The sequence below is a fragment of the Topomyia yanbarensis genome, chromosome 2 (assembly GCF_030247195.1).
Source record: "Topomyia yanbarensis strain Yona2022 chromosome 2, ASM3024719v1, whole genome shotgun sequence".
NCBI classification, from domain to species: Eukaryota; Metazoa; Arthropoda; class Insecta; order Diptera; family Culicidae; genus Topomyia; species Topomyia yanbarensis.
In genome coordinates this window covers 143,833,950-143,849,546 of record NC_080671.1, presented here as the reverse complement: position 1 = coordinate 143,849,546, position 15,597 = coordinate 143,833,950, and the positions used below count along the sequence as shown (strand labels likewise).

Sequence of the window (15,597 nt, the reverse complement as noted above, 5' to 3'; positions counted from 1 at the left end):
ATTCAGTACTTAAAAACTATTTGCATGATAAAATTTGCTTTTTTGGTAAATTGACATTCGGCCATTTGTGGTCTAATTGTAGACGGCCAAGTAGTATTCGGTTGCCTTGTACGCAGCTCACCTAAGTTCGCTTGCCAACCCCGCATATAAGGTTGGAGATTTTTCCAACGAAAGATTTCTCTAACCCGAAAAGAGGCGAATGACCCTATGGTTAAAACCTCTATAATCAAAATATTAATAAAAAATAGTATTCGGTCAAATGACTATGGTGTCGTTGATTTTGGTGCACAGTGGTTCTGCTCCATGGAAAAGCTGTCACTCACGTCGTTTTTAGTAGACATTTTGTTCATATCGGATCATCGGATAAATTACGTAATTGTTCTTGCTATTTTCTTTAACTGAACACAACGTATTATGTCTACAACTAGATACAAATCATCCTTATTCCCGAAAATAACAGATTCAATACCGGAACTAATCCGATTTGCTCGAGGAATTCCTATATGAGAGTATGTGCAATCATCTCAATCGGATCAAGCATCTTGGCAATCCCAGGAACAAGATTTACAGTTCAAGCGAGATAAGAGACGATTGAACACACCAAGTGTGATCATCTTTCATGTACATGACGACCAATCAAACCCAAACGTCATCTTGCAATTCGATGGTGGACATATCAATATCATCAATGATCCATCCGATTCAATGAAAATGATCTTGATAGTTGAAGGTCACATACTCAGCGCTGGCTCGGATATTCCAATCTCATCCGCCACTTGAGAATGCACACCCGTTGATTCGTTGCCGATCCCATACAGTATAATATTTTATTGAATTATTCATGTACAGCAAAAATAAATAAAAAATCTTACAGAAGGAAATCGACTTTTGAATGCCACATTGATTCTCGGAAGAACCTTGTCACGTTTCCATCACGAAAGATTCTCGCGCGCCAATATGCCATTCGCCTTCACTTTCCATTTATATCTAACAACAAATGACGATTTATTCTCTTTTGCGACTCAGAAAAAGACCAGTGGGAAAAGATAATACGACATGAGCGCTAGGGTGGGTATCCCTAATTACGATGTAAACCGAACCGACATATTTTAATCTCATGCTTGATCACACTCAAATCATGCGCGACTACAAAAAGATTCATATTTTAAAATTGCTTAAAAATAATTGAAAAATATCACACTTCCCTTAAAATTCGAGCTCGCTTGCATTGGAGTAAAAATAGCATTAGTTGCACGTGCCGGAAGAAATCGATGGAATTTGAATCTATGGGAACAGGAGGTGGCAGTATATACTGGTGCACGTGTTCCTACATAAATAGGTTTAATAGTAATTTTATTATTTGTCTTTTAAAATAAGTTTTCGATTATTTATTAATAATGAACAGTATATATGTATAAATCTTGCCTTAACTAAAAAGTTTTTCGACCCTTCATAATCACATATTTATCAACAGAAATCCAATATTAGACAAAAGACAAAAGATTTTTCTCATTTCCTTTCAAACATGCAGCTCACCTAGTCGTAGTTTTCTGTGCTATGTTTATAAATGATTCAGTTCAGAATACCTACACTAAGGCAAAACATATAGCGAAATTCATAAGATTTATCTTCTAATGAATAGAAAAGTAACAACACTATGTTTTCATAAGATTAATATGAAAAACATAGCTTAAAATTGTATAGCTTATTGCATATGTCAATCGATACAATTTCATACGAGCATCTTACGATTCTCAAAAACATAAGAGAAATGTATAATATTGTCTTATGATAATTCAAAGATGCCTTATGGAACATGAAATCATAGCAAACCGACTTAACAAAATAATTCCTATGAAATTTGCTGTATTTTTTGCCTGAGTGCATCCGTTTTTCAGTTTTCATATCTCTCAATCATCAATTTGCAAAATTTAGTACAAATTCGATATTTCCTAAAGCAGTTTTTCCGTTTAAGTAATAGTCAAAACGGCTCATTTGGACTTCCAGAGAGCTCGTTTAAAAATAAACCCCGTCAAGTGCATGGTACAAACCCGTCATATAACATTTTGAAGTAGTATGTCAAGGAATTTGCGACTCGACTTCGTTTCATTAGTATCAGGGTAAATAACTTTGATAGTCACCAGCAATCCAAAAATGGAAACACTACTTGCGTTCATAACCAAAAAATTGGTCGGGAGGTAGAGTGCAGTACGCAAGTACAAAGTTATGTTTGTTTATGAGAAATATAGTGAAATTGAATCCTGATTTGAGCTAGCGAACTAATGCGTAGCACTCGTTAAAGAAAAGATTGGATGGAACAATTTATACCCAACGGGCACAATACTTTGCGCAAATTGAGTAATGTATGTTTCGACTTCGTCTCATCAGTGTTGTGGCAGACCAACTTGACTGCCAGAAGGTTACAAATGGTAATTTACACAGCTGTTATCAATGCACGAAAAGTTATCAGCAGACATACCATAGTTTAAACACCTAAAGTATATCATTGCATTGGTTTTTTTTATTAAGTACAATACGATGCATGAATACGAAATACAACGCCAATACAAAAAAAAAATCAACAACGACATTGTTCATAGACTATGGCAGCTAAGAACAAATGAAATTTATCCTTAAATTTGTTATGCTGTTTAAACACAATATTGCGAAGAATAAGTTATCTTGATAACGTATTAAATTTTTGAAACAATTTTCACAACATACAAAAAATTTATTTACGCCATATGCTACACATATGGAAAGCAATTAGCTGTCTGACCCTGTTCTACTCAAAGCTTAAATGTTTTTTTTATATTAACTACCCACAGAATATTTGTACGCCCAATCACCAGCACCGTTTAGAAAGCTGAATATCATTTAAATTCAAAAAAAAAAAAAAAAAAAAAATATATATATATATATATATATATATATATATATATATATATATATATATATATATATATATATATATATATATATATATATATATATATATATATATATATATATATATATATATATATATATATATATATATATATATATATATATATATATATATATATATATATATATATATATATATATATATATATATATATATATATATATATATATATATATATATATATATATATATATATATATTTGCGAAAACTCGAAAGCAATGTGGCATTTTTCTCTCAGTCGGAAAAGAAACTTGTCTAGATTGTCGCAAAAAAGTACTAATAGCAATAGTAGATTAGCAACAGGAAAACTTTCACTTTTGCAACCGATCTCACTCTCTACACAGTATCCCTCCCGGGTGGGCCCACTGGTGTGACCCGTCAGCATTGGAGGCGTCCAAAGTGCGGTGGATTCGCGTGCTGGTGGGGGGGGGGGAGGTGGAGCTGCAAAGTAATTGCCGTACATTGTGAAATTAAGCCTTGCTTTAGTCGGGGAACTGAATCATAGGCTAATTTTAGATACTCGACGCTGGGCTAGCCTGGAAGTGCATGCGATGGGTAAAATTGGATTCAAGTGATGAAGACTAGATTACTTCATCTAGTATTCTCGATGGTTGGCCTATTCGAAAACAATTGACCTGGAAAGCTGAGTTCAGTAGCAGAAACAGTTCGACCTTAAGCGTTAGTAATATGACCAGTTAGGCAATTTGAGTGTGCTGAATTCGAAGCCAGTTTTTCGTAAAGTAGTGTAACAAGTTAACGCAGGGCGGTGATCAGCTACTTTCGTCCGCGTTCCTTATTACCTATTTTTATAAAGTGATTCATCAACAGTGCTATCTTTGAAAATGATTCACCTTGGTTATGCAATTTTAGTTTTGCTAGATCCAAACCGAACTATGTACAATAATTTTTTCCTGGTTTTTCATTTTTCGATAATTTACCACAATCATAGAAAATTTAAGAATACTTATTTGCTTTCGTTTACCACTTGAGAACTCAAAAATAAATGTTTGTATGTGTTTCTAGTGCTTCATTCGATGCGACAGCGATGTTTAACCAGGTATCTCAAAATGGCGCTTGGTCCTCTTTGGCTTAACACAGGACATTTGATTATTTTCACAATTACACATATTTTATCATATGCAATTGTAGTCCTCAAAAAGTCAATAGGTCTCAGAGGGCCAGCGGATTGCAATCCCAGTGTTTTAATGAACTTGCAATTAGAAATAAATGATCGAGCGCTTTCGGACTTTCATATCTCTCTCAATGATAAAACGGCAAAAGCGAGGCTTTTGGTATCACTGGGTGTCAGGGGCGAATTTTCTTCAATTCACTGTTTTGGCTTTTTAAGGGTTCACATTTCGTTGATTTGATAGCATTGTAAGGAAACACTGATGCCAATCGAGCTGACATTTCTTTGGACTGAAGAAAACTAATTTCTTTGTTTGTTTAGCGTTGGTCTTGTCTGAGTGGAATGATGATCGTTGGATCATGTATGAAGGTTGAGAATTGACAGTTCGTGAGGGATCGAAAACCGGTTACTGATTTGCTTCAGTCATATCTATACGAAGAAAAATGTTTTATTGTCATATTCATTTGTGTGCTTTTAGTTCATTAAGCCCCCATTACAGCCCCATTACACCAGACACCCCCCCCCCCCCCCCCTCCGGGTGTCTGGTGTAAACTGATCAAACCGAAAGAAAAGTTGTTTTACGATTTGGAAAGCAAGGCAACAATAGATCTCTTGTGCAATATTAAGGTTTATTCATACATTCATTATGTTAGAAAAATGCACATAAGCGTTCAACGTTCAACTATTTCCAGGTAAACATGGTAATATAAAATTTAAAAGGACTTCAATGTGTAAATAGAGTAGTTGTCGAGATACATACTGTAAAGAACTTTACCGTTTATATTACCCTGTTTACTAGAAAATCAGCGCTCATTCTATACTGTGCAGCTTCGTGATTTTGGAAAAAAAAATGCGTTGTAGTACAATGCCGCTTTTGCCGCAAATAGTGCATAGACTCTTTTGTGGATGGACTACAGATGCAAACACCCGATGCATTCGATGCCGGAAACACTCTTTCACCTTCCAGTACACTCGGTGAACATGAAGAATTCGTTTCTATGCTATTATGTAAATCTTTAGAATGTAATTCGGCAACTGTGGTTGAGTAGGAAGCGTGACCGCAACCCTCTCCAATTGGTGTGTGTTCAATCCCAGCCGAAGTTGTTGAGATTTTTCTGAGGGGATAATCTGTGGTCACGTCTTCCGTTGGAAGGGAAGTAAAGCCGTTGGTATCCGGTCTGTGAGTTGATGCGTTGATATCTAGTCTAGATAGTGAAGTCTCTGGTGAAGAATTGCACCCCTATACTTACTAACATGGTCCTCCCGTGATACTTGTGGGGTGTGCAGTAGTATATACAGCCTCTACCAAAAGCAAGTATCGGAATAACATCCTCTCCCTTTTCTTCCGCGATCTACGTTCGGACCTGGCCTGCACCGGTATTGATCAATAAACACTTTAGAATTCCTGGTAATTGCACATTGAAAGATGTTTCGCTACTTCCAAGCAAATTATCTAATGATTCCCTGTGCAACTTCAGCTAGTCCAGATCGATAACGGAGTAGCAGCCAAGGGTGGTTGCACAAGCTCAAGCTCAGGTAAATACTTAGAATGTAAATGTTCATCCGAAGTTCGACAATCAGATGCTATCTCCGTTCAAAGTCAACCCGCTTTGCAGGCGTATGATATTGCTGCTCGCATTGCTATACGCTCTCCTGTTAACTTGAAGTATGTGGATGTCCCGTTTATGCATATCAGAGCATACGAGACTGCTGCCGTGTCATTCGCGAGCACGTCTCTCTATGCACCTTCGGCTCTACAACGACTACGGAAGGATTAAGCACTCTATGCTATGCTGGTATGTACGATCGCACCCTGCGACGCACTGCAACTAGCACTATGGCAGCCCTTGATCCGCCTGCCACAGTCGAGACATTGCAGCCCACGTTGACCAGTCGTCGCAGGCTTGTGTGCAGGAGTGGCGAAGGGATCTTCCAAATGGATACCAACGGCAAGTGCGATCCTGATTTTGTTCATGCAAGCACTGATCAGCTCCTTGCGTCCAGTCAACCACAGCATTCAAACCTACAAATATATTACCAGAATGTCGGCGGTGTAAATACAGGAATCGACGATTACAGGACTGGCTGGTTACGCACTTTTTCTCTGTGTGGTTTCTTTTCCACCGGACCGCACTCGACATCTGATATTAATTGATGCACACACTGTGTCACTGGAAAGGAACTCCGCTCAAGCAAGCCTGGTTGACGAGATCTTGATTGTTGGTGATTTCAACTTCTCCGGATTAAAATGGCGCTCTGCTTCTGACGGATTTATGTTCGCAGATCCCGAACTGTCATCTTTCCATGCTGGCATCACCAGTTTGCTCGACTACTACAGTCTAAATCTGCTGCGCCAAACAAATAATGTAGTGAACGAGAACAACAGAATCATCGATCTCTGCTTTTCGAGCAAATCTGACTACACGCCAAAAATTACCGCAGTACCGCCCCCCCCCTCCCCCCCCCCCCCCCCCTGGTGAAGATTGTTAGACACCAACCTCCCCTGCATATTGTGCTTGAAGTGATTCGTGTGAAACATGACTGCAATATTTCTGACACCGTCAGCTATAGCTTTAGAAGAGCCGACTACAATAGCATTATTGACTTCTTGTCGAATATTCACTGGAACAAAATTCTCGACAGTGATAATGCCAGCGTTCCAGCTCAGACATTTTCCAATGTTTTGAGCTATGCTATCGATCACTATATACCCAAAAGCAGCGACCATCAACCTAAGTACCCATCGTGGAAAACTGCCCAGTTGAGACGATTAAAATCGACTAAAAGAGCCGCTCTGAAGAAGTATTCCAAATATGGAGGCTGCGTGCTGCGACATTACGTGTATGTTAACCAAGTCTATGAAAAACTTCTAAGCTTTGCCATGCCGATTACTTGCGAAAAGTTCAACGTTTGTCAGATCCTAAAATATTCTGGAAGCATGTAAACGAGCAAAGAAAAGAATCCGAGTTGCTTCAACGATGGGCTATGGAGGGCGTACGAGCTCTAGTTCACAGAAGATTTACGACTATTCTCTGAAAAGTTCTGGAGTGTTTTGTCCGACGCGACACCGACTTAATGTACCTCAATCATACTAGTCTTTGAACTCTATCGATATCGACACTGGCGATTGGTAAAATGAAGGTCCATATGATATACCAACTACTATTCTTAAAAAATGCTCTGTCGGTCTAATTGAACATCTTTATCGTTTGTTTCAATTGTCGCTAACAACCGGAATATTTTTCGACCTCTGCAAATCTTCCGTCATGTTTCCAGTTCATAAAAGTGGTGATCAATTGAAGTCGACAACTACCGTGGTATTACAACGCTAAGCGCAGTTCCTAAGCTGTTTGAAATGGCTGTGTTGGAATCCATCTCCAGCCACTGCAAACAGTATATCTCCGAGACTCAGCATGGATTTATGCCGAAACGTTCAACATCTACGAATCTTCTGTCGTTCACAACATATGTGACAGATGCCATGTCTGGCGTTATCTACACGGACCTTTCAGCTGCCTTTGACAAAACTAATCACGCTATTGCAGTGGCAAAATAGGATAGACTTGGCTTTGGTACTGATATTCTCCGTTGGGTGCAATCGTATCTCAGTAATTGTCGTCTAGCAGTCAAGATAAGTGATTGTGTATCCGAAGAGTTCTTCGCTTCATGTGGTATTCCGCAAGGCAGCCACCTCGGTCCATTGATTTTTATCCTGTATTTCAACGATGTCGACTTTTGTTTAGAAGGACCACGGTTGTCATTCGTTGACGACCTCAAGTTATACTAAAGAAATGCGCGGTCATTACGTTCTCGAAGAAAAAACGGTCACTCGTTCGTTTAACACTGGAATATTGTTCAGTTGTGTGGAATCCTCATTATCTCAACGCTGCTCATCGACTTGAGACAGTACAACGCAGATTTGTCTGGTTTACCGTTCGTCAATTGCCTTGGAACAACCCAAGTTACGAGAAAAATTTTGGTTTGCTTATTGGACTCGATACATTGCGGCGGGATCTAACCAGTGCTATGACGGTTTCAGATATTTTGCACGATCGAATTTACTACCCCGAGCTTCTCAGTGTGATAAATATGATCGTTCGCCCTCGTGCCCTTCAATATAATATATTCCTCCGAATGCTTCTTCGCCGGACTAACTATGGAGTTAACGGTGCCATCATTGCTTCAACCTTCACATCCCACGTAGCAGATTACAATCTGACTTTTTAAATAGATTAAAAAATTATCATTAGGACCACACTATGTATGTTGCTATTAATTATAAATAAATTAATAAAAAGTTGAAAAAAGATATGTTCACTTTCGAAAAAAGAAGTGGTGAATTCTATTTTATTTCAGTTGCAGCGCAGCAATGAAAGTGATTTCAGTTTAACATAACACTAAACACCTCACCATCCTTCCAATAATATCAGTTTGTAATCTATTTTTTAATGACTTTAGCATATGGATATAAAAAGAAAATGATAAAAACGACTGAAAAAAATTTAGGCATTTTGTATTGAACTTTAAGAAAATCTAATCAAAATTAGTGCACAAAGCGCTTAACTAAAAACATCCATGAATTTTCATCAATATCCTTCCATATGCATCCACGGTGTTCTCAAAACCGTTATAAACAAAAAATGACCATCAATTTGGCATACGGAATTCGGAAGATGCAGTATCAGTGAATTTCAAAATGATCCATCGAGAGATTCGAGAAATATGGCGATTTGAAGTTTTGTGACATGTTTCATAATGCTAACAGCAAACACCCACAGGTTTGGTCTGATTTTTATAAACAAAAAAATATTTGTCTACTTATTTTGTACTTGGCATTCGAAAGATATAGTATTCAAGTATATCCCCAGCAAGTTTGAAAATATTTCATTGAGGGAATCGTGAATTGTACACCAAAAACGAACTATCAGAATGAGGGTCCGCGTGACCATCCAAGAACGCACGCGTATATAGGAATGGGCACACGGTTACAAAATCCTAATAACTTAGGTCCATACATTCAGTAGGACCAATCGAAATATAAAGCTCATATCCACTAGACAACACGTTCCATGGCGACATGTCCGGGAACTCTAGTGATATGGAAGATCTCACTTTCTTACAACATCGGAGCCGTACACCAAAAATAGAATATTAAATTCACGGTCCGCGCGCGATTATCCAAGAACACACGCGAATATGCGAAAGGCACATGGTTATAACATAGAATTTATACACGCAAAGTTACATACACGTTAGCACATGCGACATACAAAGGCACACGCGATCGAACACGTTAACGTACAAATGCTCGAGCCCTTCGCGATGATACACGCGATCGCGAGTCCCTACGCCCGCACATACTGGAACCGTACAATGAATATCACATTCAGAATCACGGTCCGCTACAATTGGCCTAAAGCAGTGTTTTAGTGGGCGACATTGCCTGTCTCGTCTGCAAATTGTAGTATTTGATTCTGACGGGGAGCCCTTCCGAGAACCTAGCTCTACAGCTCCAACAGGACAACTCTCGAAAAAAAAAGAATTAAAACATTGTTAATTAGGTGAAAATGGCAATGTTTTGAAGTGGATTGTGCGAGTGGTTCGTTTGGAATGTTAATGAAACAGCTTAAATTTCTTGTTTTTGTTTATTTTCAAAACTCAGTTAGGGCATGATAAAATGCAACAATTTTTTGACCACTTATACAAAGCTTCCTAATTAGACAAATTATTCAGCTGAGATGAGATTTTTAGAGAATGTTGCTAATCCTACGGACGAGTTGGCAAGAGATCTATCGTCAGTTATATCAGCTGTTTATTTGTCGAGCAAAATGTAACCCACGTCGTTGTTAATAACAGAACGAGTAGTCCAATTTTGCACGCATTTCAGACACTGAAGAAATTTACTGGGCATGCGTAATACGAAGTAAACAGCAAATTATAAATAAACAAACTTACTGAAAACAGGTTAAGAGCACCACAAAGAATCCATCATCCATCATGGTTCATCCGCTGTCACTTCTAAACGGTGTCGAGAAACGGCGTCAGAAGTTAGGACAGGAACGAAAATGTTTACAGTTTGTCGAATATATTCAAATAACGCGATATTGGCTAGAAATAGATTCACACTCCTGAAAATGAGTGTGAAAAACGAAATCTTCAGCATTTTTCGATGTAATAACGTGTCTTGTTTGGTCTGGTTGGGTTTTCTTTTCTTTACCGGCTTTCACTTCACTTTGTTTGTTATCTAAATTCGTTTGTAGTCGAGTTGGCGGTGTCTGATTCCGAAAAAAAACGCTACCACCGCATTTAAATTATTTCTGTGGGTGCGGTTTCGTCTTTAATTTCAAGGTCACAGATCGCTAGCGACATTGTTGCGGGTTGGGGAATTGTGTAAAACGGTATTTGTTGAATATTGCAATAATCTTGGAAATTTGACAAGTTCGCGAATGAACTGCGGTATCGCGAACCAATCGTGTAGGGCAGAAAGACAGAATATGAACCCAATTCAGCCATTCGAATCTCAAAGATTTTAGTATTGGTATAGCTGTGTATAAGTATTATTAAATTGTATGTTTCACTAAATTTGGTACCTACTGATTTGTCATTGGGAAAAACCAATTACTTTTTGATTCTTAAGAAATAGGCACATATAGAAAAGGATTTTTGCGTCGTGATACTTCAATCTCGGATAGTAGAAAAAATGTGCACCGCAATAACCGATTACCTCCAAGTAGTACGTGTAATCCATCTGTTGGCGCATACTGCATTCTGTCAATACTTTGACTGGCCGTTACTATAAACAAATCGAGCCCCACACATACTCCTTAAATACTAAACCTGATGAGAGCTATCGCACCAGCGCAAAAAATGCAGAATGATGCGAAAAGGTGACCTCCACCGTTATGTGAGAGACATGAAGTCAATTTGAGGTTTGTTTCGGTTCTTGTCACGGCTTTTGAAAGATTTCACACAAATGGTTTTTACTGCGCTTCGGTTATCGCCTCGTCCCGCTTGATGGCAATTTCGTTTGACAGGTGTATTAATAATTTTGTTCTGAGTAGTTTGTATATTTTCGTCCTCAACGTAATGGCGGATGATGGCGAATGTGCTTTTTTTCGATTGAATTATTGTTTTCATTGCAACCAGAACCTTAGTTAATGACACTTGATGAACTACTAAGCACTGATCTCTGTGCCTTTTGTTGACAGATATATTACAGTTTTATACACTCGACTGCACTAACTAGCCATCATTGCCCCGATGCGATACGGCCTTACCCATATTGTCTGAAAAGAAAACGGGAAATCTGCTATCAAGAAAAACTTTATTTGTTTTGCTTTGCAGCTTGTCTTGTGATGATTGCGAATGGTGTAATTTATGAGCAATTTGTGTTGGTAAGCTTTAAGTATTTTCGTTTCGATGTGCATTCACTGGCACAGCTACTGAATTTTGAATTCAATAATCTGATGGGAGGACCACCTTTTCAGTTTTTCATTTACGTTTTGGTATTTCGAAAGAGTCAAATTACATATACTGCTTAATATTAGCTTACAAAGCAATACAAAAATATACCCAAAATTTCAAGAAATGCCAGCAGTAGTACGCTTTGATTACATTGGAATGATAGGGTGAATTATAATTGGTATGGGTACAGTACAAAACATGATGAGAGAAATCTAGAGGAAGATGTAAGTGGATTACCTTACAGCGAATATAAGAAATACGACGTTATAAATCCCAAAAAGTTTGACAAAAAATTCACAATTCTAATGATCTCCATAGTCCTTTTTTTACTATCACTGAAAATACCTAATTCGACTGCAAACTACAATTCATAACCTGTTTTTCCCTGTTTTTGTTGTCGCCAACCAAAACAAATCCATACAACCAGCCATCTGCGCATAGCATTTTTGGCACCATTTCTGGGGATTTCCCGCAATTCATCGTTCTCAATTTAAACTAGCCTGTTTCGTTACCATCGACCCAGGTGGATGCTTTTCAGCTGCACTGCCTTTGCAATTTTTCTTCATTAGGGAAACTCAACTTCCATTTCAGTACCGTGCGGATTAGACAATCTTTTACTAATTATGTACCTTTTCTCTTTGTCTTTCCCTTACAGCTGTGGCGGCTCGTTCCAACCTCTATGGAGTTTCAGCTAGACAGCGCAGAGTACTGCCAGGCACAACACAAATAAGCAGCACGCCCCCGTTGCGGTACGCGCCCTCAGAGATCGATCCCGTTTGCGGACGCATAGCTGTACAATCACCGAGGCCGTCACCGCCACCGTCAACATACACATACACACTCACATACTCACCACCCGTCCCATTCATTTGGAGTCGTGAATCGCCGTGAAGACCACCCCGCCCCACCCCGAGCGAGGCGATAGAAGGAGAAGGAGAACGAGAGCGTAGCAGTGTCCGCCCCGTCGAGTAGGAGCAGGAAGTGCAACAGTTTTGTGAGGAGTTGAGTAATCGCAAGGAAGTAAACAGTTGGCACACTCTGCCGGAGTAGCCGCTCGTTTGACGAAGAAAAGTGCATGGACCGAAGAATCGGAAGAGTGTGTCATCGGTGTGTCCTTTTAGGAACGAAAGCAAGTCTACTGTTTGGAGAACAGGTGAAAAGTTACGGAGAATAGACTGGACCTGAGCACAAAATCTTTGTTCGTGTTGATATACAGTATCCTGCAAATTGTCGGTTTGGTATTTGAGCAAAAATTGTCACTTCCAACGTCCCTACTTCGATATCGCCCCATTCACCGGTGTTGACGGCTTCCCCAGTGCAAATTAGGATCGTGTAGAGGAAAATAGAGGCGAGAATCGGTGTCAACCTTATTATTCGTACTTGTGGAAATATTTACAATAATCACAGTCTCCTAAATATTCTGATCCCTGGGTTGGGATTCAAGTTACTATTGTTAACTACTTGCTACGACTCGGTGGCTGAAAACTTTGCGGGTAAGTACTTTTTTTACATTTGAATTGTAGAAATAAGATAAACATCATTCTTATTACTGTGGGAGCAATATTATCTTTCGAAGAGTTAAGTGCTATGTAACTTTGCAACCGACACGTTTTCAAATTGATTTTCCTGATTTTTAGAAGAGTGAAAAGTTTATGGAAGGAAAAAAACATGTCATTATTTGAGAATAGCTCTGACTTGGAATCACAATTAAAAACTAATGCTGCGTGTATAAAAATATACATTTTCCCATGAACATGTGTACGAAATATCGTGCGCGCGTGCATATACATGTTCGCTTCATTCACTGGTCTCAAGCGAACGGTGTAGAGTTGTACATATCATAGTTAAAATATTTACGTTATATACACGGATAAAAGAAGCATAAATCAGAATAAGTATATACCCACGTAACAATAGAAATTCTATTTAGTTTTATTTTATTTTTGTGGCAGTTAATCGAAGCACGAATGAGTGAATCCTTTTGACTAGCGCATGTAGTTTTATATGATTGATGGATTTTAAAAGTTCTGCAACACCAGTTGAAGAAACATCCATAAAACTCTATTTTTCTCAAGAGTAATTATTCTTATGAGCAGTTTAAAAAAAACTCCTGAGCCCCTCCTTAAGACATCGTTTTTCAACCCTTTCCAACCTCCATAAAACCAAAAGATAGTTTTACGACATTCTTGTTGAAGCTGAATGTACCTTGAGAATGCTGCTATAAAACCTTTGTAAAACCATGCTGGTTAAATACGTTTATTATTCATGACTTCGTAAAAATTATTACCTGGGTAAAAATCAAAATTGCGGCTTCAAAATAACGTCTGCCTCTGCACGCGAAAGATGTTCCGAAAACTACAAGCTTGCAGTTTCTCTTGAAATCAAATCATTATAATTTCTTAAAGGTAATAAAATTTTGTCTCTGAAGTCTTGAATAAGAAATGTATTTAACCATCAAAACAAGAAGTTTTTACGCCTTTATTTATTCCACAAAAAATGTCAAACCTTACAATATTTTCGTCTTAAAAGAAAAAAAACCTCAGTCTATCTTCTCCTCTCGTTCTTAAACAATGGTGATCTGCTGTGACCTACAAGGCAAACAAGTTTCCTACTCATGTGTCGCTTTGTTTAATTTGCAAAGCAAAAAAGCTGTCGATGTCTATTATAACAATATATCGCTGCCCTCCTAGCTGTATGATAGTGATGAGTGTCGATACCCAGCAAAAAGTACCCGCTGCGGGCGAACTGTGTTGCTGTTGATTTTTCAAAATGTCCCGTAAGACCAACCATTCGGGAAGTGGAACAGTTTCTAACAATGCAAATGGAACTCAATCTGGCAAAAATGAAATTCTAGAAATAAAATAAAACATTGCGTGCTGATTATGTTCAAACACAGCAATTAAGCAGTCATTTATTTCACGGAAAAACATGCAACACACCGCTGAATGCGGCGATATTAAATATAGCATCCCTGTATACATCGGAAATGACACTATAGAAATTCACGCACATGATTTGACTCCGCGTGCTTCTGATTAGGGTTCGCAGTACCGACCCTTTTTGGCGAGAACCGGTACTACGGTACTGAAGCCCTCAGTACCGGTAGTACCGGTAAAGTACCGGTAAAAAAGCTTCAAACTGAAATTGAATGCTCAAACTGATGATCTTATTCTCAGATGATTGATTTGCGCTGATAAAAAAATGTTTATTGTTTTTAATTGCTTCGGAATGGCAAGAATCATTTCACAGAGGATATTTTTCGTATAGGGCACCTTCTTTTATTTCGAAATCTAGGCCACTTTGAAATCAATAACTGCTAAGTGGTGCGACTTTCGTCGACTTGTACAGATGGTAAATGTATGAAACCCTATTAACAACAGTAAATCAAAGCGAGAATGGCAGTAAATCCGAGCAGGTCAATCGCATTTCCTTTCTTGCTTTTCTGAAAATTGGTTTCGACCTTTATGTCGTTTGCCTACTATTCTCTAATGCATATCAAGGCTCCTTGCTTTCCTGTAAACTATGGAGTTTTGCTGAATTTTCCGATCACCAATAATTACAAATCGCCCCATTTGAAGCAATTCACCAAGTCTAAAACTGTTAGCTACTAAATCGCTGTTCGTTCTTTTATAGATAAGGGTTTAAGAGCAAACCAAATACTAAATAAGACATGACTTAGACCATAGTCTTATTACGCGCCACCCAGTGAATAATGGAAACCAATCAGAGTGTCGCTAATAACACTTTAACTTCTAGAATTAATATGATGATGGCCCCACCTCATTCCCACACAAAGGTGTCATCTCAACGATTTATCTAGAAGGCAAATTAATATAATTAAACGTTATCTTGCAGACCGATATTTGTCATAAAAAATTGTATAGTACCGAAAATACCGGTACTGGCTTTTGTTCAGTACCGGTATTACGGTACCAAAAATGGGTCGGTATTCCCGGGATTCTCGGTACCGGTATTACCGGTACCACAACCCTACTTCTGATAGCGTGATTAATATATACATGCAAAGATTCGGAGAAGTGGACTCCGCGACAA

The 15,597-nt window shown here is 38.4% G+C and overlaps 1 protein-coding gene across 4 annotated transcripts in view; it reads left to right on the top strand.

Moving 5' to 3' along the window:
* LOC131681615 (PRL-1 phosphatase) overlaps nt 1-15,597 on the top strand; it is a 199,398-nt gene that overhangs the window by 146,986 nt on the left and 36,815 nt on the right. For all 4 annotated transcript variants that reach the window (XM_058962514.1, XM_058962517.1, XM_058962515.1 and 1 more), the window contains exon 2: nt 12,200-13,037. The gene's annotated coding sequence lies outside the window, so the exon portion shown is untranslated. The remainder of the gene's footprint in view (nt 1-12,199; nt 13,038-15,597) is intronic.